This window comes from Phacochoerus africanus, chromosome 11 (genome assembly GCF_016906955.1).
Source record: "Phacochoerus africanus isolate WHEZ1 chromosome 11, ROS_Pafr_v1, whole genome shotgun sequence".
NCBI classification, from domain to species: domain Eukaryota; kingdom Metazoa; phylum Chordata; class Mammalia; order Artiodactyla; family Suidae; genus Phacochoerus; species Phacochoerus africanus.
In genome coordinates this window covers 107569241-107586965 of record NC_062554.1, presented here as the reverse complement: position 1 = coordinate 107586965, position 17725 = coordinate 107569241, and the positions used below count along the sequence as shown (strand labels likewise).

General features: G+C 46.5%; 1 protein-coding gene and 1 long non-coding RNA gene across 10 annotated transcripts in view; both read left to right on the top strand.

The window, feature by feature from the left end:
- Positions 1–5103: 5103 nt before the first annotated feature.
- On the top strand, positions 5104–8443 carry LOC125110991 (uncharacterized). Its single transcript, XR_007130796.1, has 2 exons — positions 5104–5258; positions 6319–8443. It is a non-coding gene; the product is annotated as an uncharacterized LOC125110991 (long non-coding RNA).
- Positions 8444–11413: 2970 nt separating this feature from the next.
- Positions 11414–17725, top strand: part of NRCAM (neuronal cell adhesion molecule) — a 315520-nt gene continuing 309208 nt past the window's right edge. For 8 of the 9 annotated variants that reach the window (XM_047753047.1, XM_047753040.1, XM_047753045.1 and 5 more), the window contains exon 1: positions 11414–11575. The gene's annotated coding sequence lies outside the window, so the exon portion shown is untranslated. Of the gene's footprint in view, positions 11588–17725 lie in introns of all 9 variants that reach the window. The other variant, XM_047753041.1, reaches the window with a different exon arrangement.

Below are 17725 nucleotides of genomic sequence, written 5' to 3'. Positions count from 1 at the left end.
TGATGTGAAAATGATGTTATTGACCTTGGAGGCAAATGCTCCTGTGGCACATGAATCATTGCAGTCCATGTTATTTACTGCCAAATAATTTCAAACAGTTGTCTATGCCCTTGTTTCTGAAATGGATTTTAAGAGAAAACAAGCCTGGGAGTTCCTGTTGTGGCTCAGCAGTAACAAGCCCGACTATTATCCATGAGGATGCAGATTTGAACCCTGGCTTCGCTCAGTGGATTAAGGATCCAGTGTTACTGTCAGCTGCAGTGTAGGTCACAGATATGGCTCGGATCTGGCATTGCCATGGCTGTGGTGTAGGCTGGCGGCTGCAGCTCCAATTCAACCCCCAACCTGGGAACTTCCTTATGCCACAGGTGAAGAAGTCTTAAAAAGAAAAAAACCAAAACTGAAAAAAGGCTGAATTTAGAGACTGTAGCCCTTCCTTGTTTTATTTATGCCCAAAAAGATACTTTAGGATAGTCAGCAAATACGTGTGCAGAAGCTGCTGTGCATGCGATTGGAAGTGAAACCAGTTGGCTGTGAAGAAATAGATCGTTGCTCTCCTTACCACTTCAAATCCTGACCGCAGAGTCTACACCCTTCCCATAGAGACCACTCCATCAAGAAATGAGAAGAGGGAGGCACTTCAAGTTTAGTCCAGGTTACACGGCAGGAATTTTGGCAGGCAGGGACAGAATAGTGTCCAGAGAACACTGATTTTTGTTGTCCTGGATCTGGGGGTTTTTATCTTCTTCTGCAGCCAAGGAAAGATGTTCTTTGCACTATTTTGGCGCTTAGAGTATTTTTAAACTTGCTGTTGCTTAATAGGGTGTCCTCGTGGTGCCTCCCACTATACAGTTCCCTCTCCTTAATACACGCATACCATGGTTCTTGACACCTGTGAGTTCCCTATGCTGACATTTCATTCATTCACTGAGTGAATTATTGATCAAACGCCTAATACACACCATCCATACTTAAGAACTAATAAAACAGTGAGGCAGAGTGGTGAAAATACCAAAGTACCATCTTTGTGCATCATCGAAAGAGTTGCTTGGTCTTTAAATCAATCACTCTGGGAAATTTACAGTTTTCCAGATGATTTTCCCATCTCTCTTTTGGAATTTTATTCCTGAGTCAGTACATGTATATTTGTGCATATCCTATGTATATTAAATAACTTCATTATGCACTTATAATTTATGTATATCACCATGTACATAGGTGTATATTTAATTTTACAGGATTCACTTCTTCTCTAGTGCTATGGTGGAAATAACTGAGTCTCTGAAACAAAACAAACAGGTTTGAATACATGATTTTTGAGGAAGTCATTTAATCTTCCAAGGCTCAGATTTTGACCTGTAAGACTGGATGAACAATGGAAAAATCATACGGTTATGAAGATGTATTTATCATTATTAAGTTAATCCAAAGTGATATCAGTGACATTGGACACCCTTCTTACTTGACAAAGAGAAATCTCTCTGGACATTTTTATAAGGTAAGAATCAATCATACGGCTTTTTAGTCAGAAATAACTTCTTTGCTGCATTGACTTTTTGTGCATTTATGTAGAAGAATGCAGTGATTAGCAAAAGTCTATCAAAGTGTTCAGCATTTTTGGTTTTCACCTCTGTCTTTAGGTTTTTCTATTTCGCAACACCATGAACTTTCAAAGAGCATCACCTAATGGCCAAAGTCCAGGAGTCTTTTAAGCAAGTACATGGTCTTTGCCTTACTGACGTGTGCCTCCCTTTGGTAAGGTCAAATGACTGGTGTACATATTCTATTTCTGGACCATCTTTTGAAGATCACCAGAATGCAGAGGCCCCTCCACCCCAGGGCATGCATTCATGGAACATGTTATTCCTGGGCTTTGGAGTAAGAACATTAGTTGCCTTAGCTCCAATTTCAGTGCCAAGGCCAAACCATATCCAGGAGGAACGCACCAGGTACCACTGTCTGGTCTAGGGCATGACAATAGAGAAAGAACAGAAAAGAAAAATGCGGAAAAAAAAGACCAAGAATTTTTTCAAAATTTATTGGAATGTAGTTGAGTTACCATGTTGTGTTAATTTCAGGTGTACAACAAAGCGAATCCATTCTTTTTCAGATTTTTTTTCCCATGTAGGTTATTAAAGAATGTTGAGAAGAATTCTCTGTGATATACAGTAGGTCCTTACCTATTTGACTTCATTTTTTAAATTTCGTGGCCACAGCGTGCAGCAGCTTGACATGGGATCTCAGTTCCTAGATCAGAGATTGAACCTGGGCCACAGTGGTGAAAGCACTGACTCCTAAGCACTAGCCCACCAAGGAACTCCCATTAGTTATCTTTTTTTTTTTTTTTTTTTTTTTGCCATGCATGTGGCATGTCAGAAGTTTCCAGGCCTGAGGTGGAACGTGAGCCACACCAGTGACAATGCCAAATCTTTAAACACTAAGCCACCAGGGAACTTCCTGTTAACTGTTTTATATATAGTAATATGTGTATGTTGATCTCAAACACCTCATTTATCCCTTCCCCCCACATTTCCCCTTTGGTAACCATAAGCCTGACTTTGAGACCTGTCAGTCTATTTCTGTTTTGTAAATAAGTTCATTTATATCATTTTAAATTAGGTTCCATACATAAATGAAATGGCATTATTTCATTCTTTTTTATGGCCGAGTTATATTCTTTTGTATATAGGTACCATATCTTCTTTATCCATTCCTCTGTTGATAGTTATGTTTTGGCTATTGTAAGTAGTGCTGCAGTGAACATTGGGGTGCATGTATCTTTTTGAAATGTGGTTTCCTCAGGATATACGCCCAGGAGTGGGATTGCTGGATATGGTTGTTCTATTTTTAGTTTTTGAAGGAATCGCCATACTCTTTTCCAGGGTGGTTGCACCAGTTTACATTCCCACCAGCAGTGTAGGAGGATTCACTTTTCTGCACACCCTCTCTAGCATTTATTGTTTGTAGACTTTTTGATGATGGCCATTCTGACCTGTGTGAGGTGAATACCTCACTGTAGTTTTGATTTGCATTTCTCTAATTAGTGATGTTGAACATCTTTTCATGTGTCTTTTGGCCATCTGTGTGTCTTCTTTGGAGAAATGTCTATTTATATCTTCTGCCCAATTTTTGATTAGGTTGTTTGGGTTTTTTGGATATAGAGCTGCATGAGCTGTTTGTATATTTTGGAGATGAATTTCTCGTCAGTAGCTTCATTTGCAAATATTTCCTTCCATTCCGTGGGTTATCTTTTCATTTTGTTTATGATTTCCTTTGCTGTGCAAAATCTTTTAAGTTTAATTAGATCCCATTTGTTTATTTTTTTTTTAATTTTCATTACTCTAGGAGGTGGATCCAAAAAGATACTGCTTGTGATTTAAGTCAAAGAATGTTCTGCCTGTTTTCCTCTAAGAGTTTTATAATTTCTGACCTTACATTTAGGTCTCTAACCCCTTTTGAGGTTATTTTTGTGCATGGTGTAAGAGAAGGTTCTAATTTCATTCTTTTGCATGTAGCTGTCCGGTTTTCCCAGCACCACTTATGGAAGAGACTGTCTTTTCTCCATTGTATATTTTTTTCCTCAGCCCAAGATTTTAAATAAATATTTTATTGGAAAGATAAGTCTAGTCAAACTTTAGGCAAATGATTTTAAAACCCCCCATAATTTTGTCATCTTCATAGAACTATTTGCACATTATCTTTCTCTTTATGCATTTTAGAGTTGCAGTAATAATGAACATGCCATTCTGTCCTGCACTATTTTCACTGAAAGAATAGCTTGTAAGGAGGTCACTTCATGGCTCAGTGGTTAACAAACCCTGAGTAGGATCCAGGAGCACCCAGGTTCAATCCCTGGCCTTGCTCGGTGGGTTAAGGATCTGGCGTTGTCATGAGCTGTGGTGTAGGTCACAGACGTGGCTCAGATCTGGTGTTGCTTGGATCTGGTGTTGCTGTGGCTCTGGCATAGTCCAGTGGCTACAGCTCCAATTTGACCCCTAACCTGGGAACCTCCATATGCCGTGAGTGCAGCCCAAAAAAGCAGGAAAAAAAAAAAAAAGAATAGTTTGTAAACATTTTCCTTTATTTCTCAATCTTATTACTTTACACTCTAGCATGATATTTTCATGTTTTCATGTTGTGTTACAGCATAGGGTGTTATAGGGTAGAATGTTGATATAGAGGTCCTCTGAGTTTAGCAAGTAGAATCAAGAAGAATATGAAATGATTTGATTTCTGCTTCCTCCTCCTGTCTCAGGGTAACTCTTGGTAAATGATAACAGCCTAAATAAAACAAAAGACAACAAGAAAAACAGTCATCTAGATAGTCAAGCAATGGAATAATTAAAATATTGAAGGGCAGAAACACATTAACCTTTAAATGTAGGTTTTGGATAAAAACCTAGTGAGTTTTCAAGCTAGGAAAGAATAGAGGGAAGGCCCTTTCTGTACCTGTAGCAACGTTAGTCAATTTTAAGAAAATTTTATTGTACCAATAATCTCTGCCTCAGAAAAAATTAAGATTAGGTTCAATATAAACTATTAATAGGCCAAAATTACTTAAATCCAGAAGTAAACTTGTTAGTCTAACAGTGTTTTAATACATAAATATATCCATTACATTAAGAAATAGATTCAGGGAAATTGTGTTGTGGCTCAGTGGGTTAAGGATCCAACATAGTGTCTGTGAGGAGGCGGGTTTGATCCCTGGCCTCGCTCAGTGGGGTAAGGATCCAGTGTTGCAGCAAGCTGCAGCTCAGATTCAGTGTTGCCATGGCTGTGACCTAGGCCTACAGCTAGAGTTCCTGTTCAACCCTTGGCCTGTTCACATAGAACTTCCATGTGCCTCCTACGTGGCCATAAATATAAGAAAAGAAAGGAAGAAAGAAAGAAAAAGATTTATTTAGAATCTTTCCTAACAAACGGTGTGTGTGGGGAGGGTGTTGGTGAGGGGCTTGGGGAGAGAATACAGTTTGAGGTCCAAATACCATATGTCTAAAATTTTTGGTTGCACCTGTGGCTTATGGAAGTTCCTGGGCCATGGAATCTGAGCTGCAGCTGTGACCTACGCCACAGCTGCAGCCCTGCTGGATCCTTAACCCATGGTGTCACGGTGGGAAGTTCCCACCATCCACATTTTAATTTAGCATTCTTGGAGTTCTGTTCCAGGATGTGGTGCTGCAGGGAGAACAGCTCCAGACTCCGGCTCTTGGTCCACTCCCGCCTTAGACATGAACCTTCAAGGGCTCATGCATATTGAGGTAAATGCCCCAACCTACATGCCCAGGTTCTCTCCACACCCCTGCATCAGCCACTTACCCAACCTCTAGCCATTTGTTTGTGCTGTTATTGCTTTCCAGCTTCATTAACACATATTTGGCATATAGCCCTGTGTAGATTGAGGGTTACAACGAGACGATTTGATATATTACAAAATGATACCTGCAAGATTAGTTAACACATTCATCACCTCACATACTAATTTTTCATTGAAGTATAACTGACATCTAACATTATATTAGTTTCAGGTGTACAACCTAATGATCTGATGTTTGTATATACTGTGAAATGATCACCAGAATAAGTGTAGTTAACATCCAATACCACACACAGTTACAGATATTTTTTTTTTCTTGGGATGAGACTTAAGATCTCCTCTCTTTAGGCCTCCAGTTTTGCACACTGGCAGGGCAAGTTGCTGTTAGGAGCCTAGGCAGGAGGCCTCTGCAGGTCCCGAGGGGATCCTAGGATCCTGGGTACCCACATGAGGTCAGGAAGGAGGCTAGGGCGGTATGGGCTCCTGGGGGAGCCCAGAGCAGGGCTTCCTAAAGCACAGGGCCCAGGGCAGACTGGTGCTGGGCCTGCTGTGGATATCTGGCATTTTAAAATATTGAAAGACAAAATTTCAGTTGAGGCTTAAAAGAAAATATAAATGGGGAGTTCCCACTGTGGCATAGTGGGTTAAGAAGTCATCTGTAGCCCCTGGGGTCACTGTGGAGGTGTGGGTTCTATCCCTGGCCCAATGTGGTAGGTTAAAGGATCCACATTGGCTCCAGCCATGGTGTATGTTGCAGCTGTGGCTCGGAATCAGTTCCTGGCACAGGCACTTGCATATGCTGGGGGTAAAACAGAAGGGAGGGAAGGAAGGAAGGAAAAGAAAGAAAATACAAATGGAAGTACAATGTCAGTGTTTGTTCATCTAACATGTTTTCTCTTCTTAAAAAAACCTCACGAGACACCAAATAGGAAAGCCTTGGAGTCAGCCATTCATTGAGACACCAGCATACGTATCTGAAACCATTTCCTTTCTTTCCTCCACAGTGAATTCATCGTCATCGCACCTGTCATCTGCTCCTGCTTAAGCCAGAAATGAAGGGCACATATCAAGACTGTGTCTCAGCATCTCTGTTTTCCAGAGCAACAGTGCCCTGTCCCTGATGACCCCATCTGCCGCGGCTGATCGCACACTGACCTTGGCTAGTCTCAAATCCATTCAGCAGGACCTGCGTGCATTCTTGTAGACAGAAGCTGGAGGAACAGATGGAGGACTTGGCCATGGAACATGCTTATTATCACGGAGAATGTTCCTCCTCTTCCCGACTTGGTGCCCCAAGCATGGGGGTGGGTTGAGGCGAGCAGAAGATCCTAGTGACTCACAAGCTTCCAGGGAAGGAATCCACAGATGGCAGCCACTGAGGTCACATTTTCCCCCCACCACCGCTTGAGCACCGTGTTCTTGACATTGGTGCAGGGCTGCTGTGTTGCTAAGCACCAGGCAAGGAAGGCGTTGCAGATTTCAGATTTCTGGTGATGCCACATGCCTAAGTGGCACCAGACAGGCACACCGCGTGCTTTGGTGACATGACAGATGGTGAGGAGAGGCGTGACAGAGCGATCCGTGTGTGTGCATCTGTGGAAACTTGCCACTGCTCATGGGTCAGGCCACTGATTAGATGGCACATCCTCTTATTTATACATTATCTACAAATGGACATCCTAGGGTTACTCATGGTGGGTAATAATCACCCACTCTGAAGCTCAGGAGGTATGGTCCAGCTGAGGCTGTGGCTGGCATCCAAGAGGAGAAGGGAGCAGCTCTGGGTGGGCCCAGTGGGTGGCCAAGCCCAGGCCTGGCTGTCAGAGCGGAGTATGACTCTGGGGTGTGCAAGTCAGAGCCACTGAGATTAGCCTCAGACAAACCATCCCGAGGTCTCATCTGTTTTCCACAGTTGCTTCTCTACTCGGCACCATGTCTGCATCTCATGACAACCATCATTTCATCCATCTGCCCCTTTCCTATCAAGAAAATAGATTGGATGTGTGTGCTCAGAGGCAAAGTCAGAGTTCTGAAATGCACCTCAGCAACTGTACCAGATTTGATGAATTTAGCAGCTTTAAGCCAGAAACAAAAGCAAAAAAAAAAGCAAACGCTATGCTTTTTTACCTTAATCAATAATACTCTTTTAAATAGAAGGGCTTCAGAAGTTACTAAATTCACCACATCCCTGTCAGAAACCTAATGCATGCTGCTCAGCTGTAGAAAATTAAGACAATGATGACACCGGTATAAGCCATTATTAGCAAAGACCTTCCTGTGCTACTACTACGGCTACTCTTTTTAACCTAGAGTTCAGTCTACAGGAGCCTAAGGAAAGCTCTTGGTTACCATCAGGATCATCAAATAACACCGTTAAAAACTATTTTGTTCTTATCTAGCCCAACTCCTCCATTTCTCAGCGTGGAAACAGAGAGGGAGGGAATATGTGCTCTTGGACAGCTCAAGACTGGTGTTGGCTCCACGTTGGGTTTGGGTGAACTTGATGTTGGGTTTTGGGCAGGGCCAATCATACTGCTGGCTCCAGGAGGCCCGCAGCATGGATGGGGAGTAAGAAAACTAGGATGGAAAATAAGGGGAGGAAAGACAAAAGTGGAAGAGGAAAAGAAGGAGGGAGAAAGCCAAGAAAGAGAAACAGGCATGCAAATTAGGGGGACAGGAGAAAGGCTAAAAGCTCCTTCACTGCAGGTACCACTGGGGGGCTCCATGACACACCCTTGTAGCTGCTCTACTGCAATGACGTTCTGAAGTGGCCATGGCAACGAACAGATTTGGAGTGTCCCTGTCATCAAAAGGCAGCAGAACTCAGGGGTTTCAACTGTGCACTCTGGAGCCAGAATGCCCAGGCTTGAATCCCAGCTCTGTCGCTAGCTGTGTGACCTCTGCAAGTGACTTAGCCTCTCTTTCCATTTTCTAAAATGAGGATAATAGCACACACTGCATGGGATGGCTAGGGGATTCAATGAGTTAATAAATGTGAAGTGCTTATGATAGTGCTGGGCACCCCAGAAGGTCTGTGATCATCAAGGGATGGGAAAGACAGTCTATGTTATTCTTTATTAGTTGATTCTATTTATAGTGTTCTTTTTATTAAAGTATAGTTGATTTACAGTGTTGTGTCGATTTCTGCTGTACAGCAAAGTGACTCAATCATATATATACACATACATTGCTTTTTAAAAAAAAATATTATTTTCCATCTTGGTCTATCCCAGGAGACTGGGTGTAGTTCCCTGCGCTGTAGACCTTATTGTCTTACCCATTCTAAATAGTCTGTGTTATTCTCGGCCCTCTCCTGGGTTTGAGGATGGACCAAGGAGGAGGTAAGGAGGTGTGTGGTGGGTATCACTGCAAACGTGCTGCCAAATCAGAATGCCTCATGCATCACCAGGCAAACCAAAGGAAGAGTGCTTTTGCCCACTCAGGCATCCTTCTAATCCTTTTCCAGATCATTCCTCTTTCCTCTCTTGCTCCCGTCATTGCAGCTCCTCACGCAGCAGCTGCTGGACTGGCCCTGTGGCTCATCTCTCAAATGACTAATCCCCAGCAGTGCAGAGCTGCAATGCAGTTGAGGTCATAAGCTGGAAGTTAAAACTATATAATCTATTATTACAAACATGCACTATCAAAATGATTTAATTTTTGGTGCTGTCACTGAGGTACCTATTTTTCCCAGAGCTTGTTTCCTCAGTCTTTGTTCTTTTGATTTGAGTATGTATTCCGCTGACATCAGATCAAACAGTTGCTTTTCCAGCTGAAATTTACTGAGTACTTATTATGTCTTAGGCATTGTGCAGCACTTTAAACCGATCCTGATAATAATCCTGAATATTAACTATTGCTCTTCCCTTTGTGAAGGACAACTATAAATCTGGACGGTGTCACTTGCCCAAGGTTCTTTCATGACTGCATTACTTCAGCATCCCCAGAGATTCATCTGTGGCTCCACTTGTTTTGGTGGGAAATGAGTCCCACCAAAATAAGACAGATGGCCCTCATTAAGAAGTGGGATATTTGGAGTTCCTGTTGTGGCTCAGCAGGTTAAAAACCCAACATAGTGCTCCTGAGTATTTGGGTTCGGTCCCCGGCCTTGTTCACCGGGTTAAGGATCCGGCATTGCTGCAAGCTTCGGTGTAGATTGCAGATAAGGCTCTGGTCCAGTGTTGCCGTGGCTGGCAGCTACAGCTCCAATTTGATCCCTAGCCTGGGAATTTCCATAGGCCACAAATGTGGCTGTTAAAGAAAAAAAAAAAAAAAGGAAAAGTGAAATTTTGTAGACAGGCAAGCCAACAGATCATTCAGATGTGACAAGTACTATTACTAGAAAGCACAAGACTCCAGAAAGACTTCACAGAGGAGGCAACTAGGCAAGGCTCCCAGGGATGAATAAGAGCTTGCCAGATTGAGAAAAAAAAGAAAAAGAAAAAAAAAAAAGAAAGAAAAAGGAGAGAGAGAGGACTATTCTAGATATGAGAAATCTCACACGAGCAGAGACTTAGAGTTATGACAGTTCTTTTCACTGGAGGATGGAGAGGTAAGTTAGGGCCAGGAGAGAAGGAGTGTGCCAGGAGAGCTGGAGTTCATTTTATAGGCAACAGAGAGCCAGAGCAGACATTTAAGAAAGAGTATTATGGAATCACATTCTTTTAATTCAGAGGGAGATCTGGGTAATTAACTGAGAGGTGAGAGGTACCCAGGAGGTAGGGCAAGGACCAGGGTCAGGACCAGGGTCAGAAGAGTGATGGGACTGAGGAGACAACTTGTGCAAAGACCCAGTAGCCAGAGATCATAATACTGTTTTAGGAACTGTGGTTTCAGGAACAAGAGGATGCATGTGGCAGGAGCACATTTGGGGGTGGAAGGACAGGATGATGGCTGCCCCAGGAGAAAGCAGATGGCTGCTCACTTGCATGCAAGGTGCTGTGGGTTGAAGTGGCAAGTTCAAGCTGAAGTTAGACCGGAGCAGAGGAGTCCTCAGGGCCTTGAAGTTCCACCAGTGCCTTTTTTATTTCTTAATCCCCCACCCCCACCCCCAGCATGGGGGCCTGGAGCCAGGGGATGGGAGGAGGTGATGAAGGGCTGCAGAAATGTCTTCTTCAATTAAACTAGGGAAGCAAGGAAACAGGGCTCCAGCAGAGGGGAGGGAGGATTGGAGCCTGGAGTAAGGGTCAAATGGTCAAGTCAGGTGAAGCCTGATGGTTGGGAAGAGGCTCTGGGAGATCAGGCCGCAGAAGGAAGTTCACTACTGAAGATCTTGGACACCAGGTAGGATACAGCGCAGAGAGGGCTCTGAAGCCTGCACCTTGCAGCCGCCAGTGTGTTTGCTAAAATCTACACATTTAGAAAGTCTCAACTCTCTTTTAAATCGCAAATAATTCTCCACAGTGCTCCCAAATCTGAAATAAGCAAATCTGATCTAATCCTGTTTTCGGGGACCAGAAGATCCAATTCCCACGGCTCATAGACAGCTGAAGATTTCCTGTCTGCGGATTGTTTTGAAAGAAGAGTTGCAAAACGATTAAAAGCAAAACAAAAAGACGACAATTTCAACCATACCAACTGACGAGTTTTGAAGAAATTAAATGCTGTAAAAGAACGAGGATGGGGAGATCACAGACCTCGCACAGAAACCTAAACCCATGAGAGTGGCATTTCAAAACCACCCATTTTCTGGAACATCTTTTGTAGCCAAATTCCAGATCCCAGCCACCCACGTCCCCGGAACGCTCCTGCCTTCACCCCCTCCCAGCTCCTCCCACCCCCCAGCCCCGACAGCCACCACCTCCTGCGCTGGCAGGATGACGTGGGCTGGTGGTGGCGCGGTCGCCCAGGTGAGGGGCCACCCGGTCCCCGGAGGCGCTGGCGGCCGGAGCCCATTTGCCGCCGCAGCGGCAGGGGCGGGAGGGGTGGGCGGGGAGGGGAAGGGGAGGGGGACGCCGGGGCGGAGGCTGGGGAGGGCGCGGGGTGGGGGCGGATCGCACCAAGGGCCGGGCGGGGGGGTGGGGGGGGAGAGCGGCGCGCGGGGAGGGGCGGGGAGGGCGGCAGAGGCGGGGGCGCGCGGGCCAGCCCTGCTCCGCCTGGGTTGCCGGCTGACGCGCGCCGCAGTCGGAGCCTCAAGCTGCGCGGGTGCAGGGAACTGTGCGGGACTGCCAGAGGCTTCAGCTTCGTCGGGGACGGACGACACCGGCGCTCGGGGTCGCGGACAGCCGCGCGTGGGCTGTGCGGTGGGCGCGGCGTAAGAACGTGAGTAGCTAGGTGCGTGGCTGGCGGTGAAACTCGGTCCTGCTCCGGGGCAGGGGCTGGGACCGAGGAGGGCTCGGGGGGGGCTGCTGTGTTGTCACTGGGACGCCGGAACACCGGGCTTGGCAGCGCCGCGCCAGCTCTCCCTGCGGCAAGGCTAACCTGGTCGCCAGCTCCCCCAGTCCTCTCTGGCGCCGGGAGGAAGAAGGGGACTAGATCCCCGGGCTGGCGAGGCTGAGCTACAGCCGCGCAGGCGTTCCCTATCACCTCCCCAGTTTGTGGCCAACTTGTGCATCCGCGCCCTCCGCTTTCCGCGAAGCATTGCCTGGAAGTGGCTCTGGGGGCAGTTGGGCCTGAAGAGTCTGCCGTGGCCGGCCTTGCGGCTTTCCGGGTACGGACGCAGAGGGCGCAGGCTGCCACGCCGCAGGGCTGGCGGGGCGAGGAGCGCAGGTGCTGGGCCGGCGCGCTTGGGCGTGCGCGCGTTCCAGTCCCAGCGGACACATCTGGGCGTGGGCTTTGTTCCGATGCGCTCACACCTGCGCCGATAGCCGGAGTTCGGGAGCGGCCGAACTCCACTCTCGCCGGCCTGGAGAGAACTCGGAGAACCAGGGGTGGGGCACGAGAGAGACCCTGAAATCACTAGTGTAGGGGGCTATTGTCGGCCCTACAGTTCTGGTCCCCTGGTCCTGGCGCCCCGCCCGGCCTCCCGGGGCTGGGACTTATTGGGGTTGGCACGCCGGGGCTTGGGGCTGACTCAGAAAGCCCCTTCCCTGCTCAGGTTCCCAATGGTGGGATCTGGCATCAGCTTTTCTCGGGGGTGATGTGTAGAACCGGCAGTCGCAACCGGCTCTGGAGCATCCATCTCCCGGCCAGCGCCATCTGCGCCGCGCGCCGCCCCCGACCCCTACATGCTGTGCGGGTGGGCGTCGCAGCGCTCGGGTTCCCGGCGGTCCCCCAGCCCAGCCACTCCCCGCCCTCATCTGCCCGTGCGCAGAGGGGGAACCGGGCTGCTGCTGTCCGGTGAGCCAGGGAACGGTCGTTTCTCCCAAAGCTGTTTACTCTGGGCACCAAACGCCGCCGGAGGGTTCCCTGGGCCCAGGATAGGGGTGGGGTGAGGGCCTGGTGAGCAGGTTGCTCCCTTCCGTTCAGGGTCGTCTCCCCTCCGGCTCGACTCCCGGCCGGCGGCAGCATCTTCTATCCTCCGCACGCTCGCTCGGGAACGTCCCTGCGCAGCAGCAGGGGAGGAGGGAAGGCGCGGAGCCGTGGCGTGCCTTTCCCACCTCGCCTCTCTTCTGCGGTTTTCGCACCAGCAGTTCCAGCCGGAGGCTGCATCTGCGGAGGAGCCGCCTGTCCTGAGAGCTAAGCGTTCTTTTCCTTCCCAGTCGCACAAGGTTAACTCGCAGAGGTGCGGGTAGGAGGGGCAGGGCCCTTCCTTGCCCGAGGCTCCAGCAAGAAGAGCTGGAGCGGAGTGTAAAGGGGCAGGAGGCATTCTTTCTGCGCCAGGAGCTCCCCCTGGGGCTATTCTGGAAGGAACAAGGTAGCCACTGAATACAAGCATCTGGGGGCTGGGCCGCTTTGTTTGGCACTGCTTTATGCTAACCCTGCCCTGTTATTAAAATATTGTAATAATAGCTCACGAGTAAATGAGGCCTTCCGGAAGTACTGAAGTCGATTTAGGCATTTGGATACTTTTGACTTTCTTGGTAATGATAGCCAACGTTTTCTGAGCGCTTCAGATGTGCCAGGCACTGTGCATGTTACTTGTACCTATCACCTCTATTTCCACAGCAACCCCACTTTAAAAATTAGGAGACAGAGACTTGGAGAGGTCAGATAACTTTCCCAAGGCCACACAGCTAGGACGTGAGGCAGCAGGGATTAGCTTTTTGCGCTTACACTTTACCATCCAAGGCTGTGAAAATGTGGCGTTTTGGAAGCTTAGCCCTTAGTTTAGGAGAAGCCTAAAACCACCCAGTGTTTAAAATCAGGGACATATTATAAGCCTATTTAATTCTGGCCCCTGCAGACCTCACAGTAGAAGGCAATATTGTAATCAGCGAATTGCATTGTGGAATAGCCTTTTTATTGCCCTGTATGGCCCTTCAGTTCCTTTACATGTTTCTTTATTCTTGTTAGCTTTTAAGCACTTGGCTGTTAACCCACAATCCAACCAGTTACAGTCACTGGACTGTTCTTAGTGACTGGAGACCCTTGCGATTCCAGGGTGGCCGAGAGGTTCCTGGCACATCACAGCTTTTGAGAAAACCTCTTCTTTTTTTAAGAAAGGGCAAACATTTCCATTTGGCAAACGTTTCTGTTTCAGATTCCCAGCCCTGATTCTCCTTTGTAGATTCTTATGACTGCTTTACTCCTCAAACTGGATGTTGGATTTGAATAAGGCCCTAGTATAAAAATCTCAGGAAAGCATTAGTTATCTTGAGTATACGACTGGGACATATTTATAAAGATTCTCCTTGTTAACAAAAAGAGACAGATTTGAAAGAAAGTGAAATCACCTCTTCCTGGAATAGCTTTTAGAATGATTGTAATTGACTGACCAATTGGAAAAGTGAATTCATTTTGCTTTCTTAATCCTACTGGCTCATGGTCTTCTTTCAGCCTGCTTTTTACTTTATTACAGCGAAGTTGTGAAACATTTCACATAATCCAGGAATTTAGAGCTGTAAGAAAAGCCTGTTCCTAAACCTTTGGGATTCAGAATGGATGCAGTGGGGCTCAAAGAGTTCACCCAGCCATCTAATGCAGCAGGTGATAAGGTTTTTGGCCAGTCCACTTACAGCACATCATTTTTGTTGTTGCAGCAGCAACAGTAAATGAAGAGCAAGTCGTCTTTGGAAATGGTACTTCCTGTGAGGCTAATGTGACAGTGTGTTTGGTGCGAATGCTTCAGAAGGGTGAGAAGGTGCTAAGAATGTAGCACCCATTCTTTGGTGCTGCAGCCCAAGAATGTTCCACTTGGGCTGTAGAAAATTTCCTTAAGAATCTTCTCGAATAGTTCTTGCATGTAGGATCATTCTCCTTGTATAATCCATTGCATATAAATAGAATCTGTGGATGTTATGTGATGTATATGCAAAGGAGCTATTTAATGGAACCCCTCAGGAAGCTTTTCTGGTTAAGGGATAAACTCATTCATTCATTCTTTCATGCATATTTACTGAGTGCCTGAGCGCATGGCCTGCTGTTCTAGGCACTGGGGCTACAGTGGTGAAGAAAGCAGAGTTCCTGCCCTTGGAGGACATTAATTCCAATTTTTTTTTTTTTTTGTCTTTTTAGGGCCGCACCAGTGGCATATGGAGGTTCCCAGGCTAGGGGTTGAATCAGAGCTGTAGCCGCTGTCCTTTGCCAGAGCCACAGCAACACGGGATCTGAGCCACATCTGTGACCTACACCACAGCTCATGGCAATGCCGGATCCTTAACCCACTGAGTGAGGCCAGGGATTAAACCACAACCTCATGGATGCTAGTTGGGTTCATTAACCACTGAGCCAGGATGGGAACTCCCAATTTTTTGTTTGTTTGCTTTTTTCAGGGCCACACCCATGGCATTGGGAGGTTCCCAGGCTAGGGATCTCATCCGAGCTACAGCTGTCAGCCTGTGCCACAGCCACAGCAACTTGGAATCCGAGTTGCATCTGTGCCCTACACTACGGCTCACAGCAATGCCGGATCCTTGACCACTGAGCAAGGCCAGGGCTCGAACACGCAACCTCATGGTTCCTTGTCGGGATTTGTTACTGCTGCACCATGACGGGAACTCCTAATTCCAATTTTATCATCTGTGGCTATATACTTACACAGATTCTTTTTCCACATATCATAAATGTCCGGCTTGATGAACTTGCACAGATTAAACACACATCTAGCTGTTCTCAAATCAAGAAACAGACTATTATGAATGTCCAGGAAAGCCCTCTCGTGGCTCCCACTGGTCATTACTCTCCGTTCAGGATAACCACTGAGACACCATGCTTTTTTCTTGATATTCTCACCATGAAATCAGAAGGGCTTAGTCTGAGTTAGCTTGGGCTGTCATAACAAAATACCATAGAGTGGGTAGCTTTCAGAAAGGACATTTATTTTCTGACAGTTCTGGAGCCGGGAAGACGGAGATGAGGGTGTCTGAGTGGGATCCCGTGGGAGCTCTTTTCCTGGCTTGCAGACGCCGGTTCTCCCCGGGTGCTCCTGGACCCTTCCTCAGCCTGTAACTGTGAAGATGTCCTTCTCTCCCTCTCTTCTTCATCCTGTAAGGCCACTGATCCTCTCGGATTAAGGCTCTGCCCTTATGACCTCAGGTGTCCTTAGTGACTTCCTAAAAGCCCTATCTCCAACTACAGTCACATTCGGGCTTAGGGCTTCAACATATGAATCTGGGGAGGGGGGGACATAGTTCAGTCCCTAGCAGTCCTGATTTGCTGCCTCTGCCAGCAGCCTTTGGAGTTTCATCCCCATTTCCAAAGACCGTTTTCCATCTGAGAAGTGTGGTAACCAGTAACAAATTTAACTGGAATATCGAGTTCCTAAACTATTCTTCTGTAGGACGTTTTGTCTGTGTGCTTCCAAAGACTGCTTTAGGTCAGCCTTGAAGTGCCGCGATGGTTGGCAAAGAGGAGTTTGCAAGCAATTGGACATTTCTAAATACCTTTAGATGTTCTTTCCCTTTTAAGTGTCATGCTTCCCCAGCTGAAGGAGCCCTGAACTTTCCTGCCAGATGAGGATGGAGGAGCGTCTAGGGCTTTCCTAGCCTCCCGATCCCTGGGGGCAAGTATCCAGTGGCTTATTTTACTTAACCCTTTGCCCACCCAGGCAAATGAAAAGCTCCTTTCATTTGAGAGAATCTTTATTGGCATCAGAGGCTGAAGTTTCTAAGAATGAGAAAATGGGCCAAAGGGAACTGATGAATGCTTATTTCCCCTCTCAAAATGTGAAGGAGAGAGCTACAAGAGGAAAAAATGGGAATGGCTCTGCCTCCAGTTCTGGCAACTGAAACATTTTCAATACCAGGTTGTCTTCAAATGGTGGAGCAGATGCTATCTGTTGGTAGGAAATGCGACATGTTTTTCCTGTTACTTTTTGTTTTTTACTGTGGTGACATATGTATAACATACAATTTACTGTTTTGACTTTTTTTTTTTTTTTTGGCTTTTTAGAGTTGCATCTGTGGCATATGGAAGTTCCCAGGCTAGGGGTTGAATTGGAGCTGTAGTTGCTGGCCTACACCACAGCCACAGCAACATCAGATCCGAGCCGCGTCTGCGACCTACACCACAGTTCACGGCAACGCCGGATCCTTAACCCACTGAGCGAGGCCAGGGGTCACACCCGCAACCTCATGGTTCCACGTTGGATTCATTTCCACTGAGCCATGATGGGAACTCCTGTTTTAACCTTTTTTTTTTTTTTTTTTTTGTCTTTTTGCCATTTCTTGGGCCACTCCCGTGGCATAGGGAGGTTCCCAGGCTAGGGGCTGAATTGGAGCCATACCCCTGGCCTATGCCAGAGCCACAGCAGTGCAGGATCTGAGCCGCGTCTGCGACCTACACCACAGCTCACAGCGACGCCGGATCATTAACCCACTGAGCAAGGCCAGGGATTGAACCCACAATCTCATAGTTCCTAGTCGGATTCGTTAACCACTGCGCCACGACGGGAACTCCTAGATATGTTGTTTTGTATCATTTTAATGTGATTCCACATATAGGTGATCTCATATGATATCTCTCTTTATCTGACTTAGCATGGTCATCTCTAGGTCCATGATTTTCTCATTTCTTGATAACAGCCATCCTAATAGGCATAATTTTAAAAGGTATAAGTTAATATACTATGTATTATGAATAAGTCACATAATATTTTCTAACGTATTGGTTTAGTTTTTATTAATAAGGAAATGCGTGGTTTTTCACAGGTGTTACACTTGGTGTAAACCATGAAATGGGTGCTGTGGAGCATGTGTGTCATAGTCCGAGAGAAGCCAGCCTTGGTGACACACATTCATGTGCTTTTGGAAGAAAATGTTAAATTAGCATATATGTGTTTGTAGTTCTTTTATGCTAAGTGATTTTGCCCTGAGGTTCGCTTACCTATTAGCATGCTTTTATTTTGCTGAAAACTTTGATAGTATGATTTTT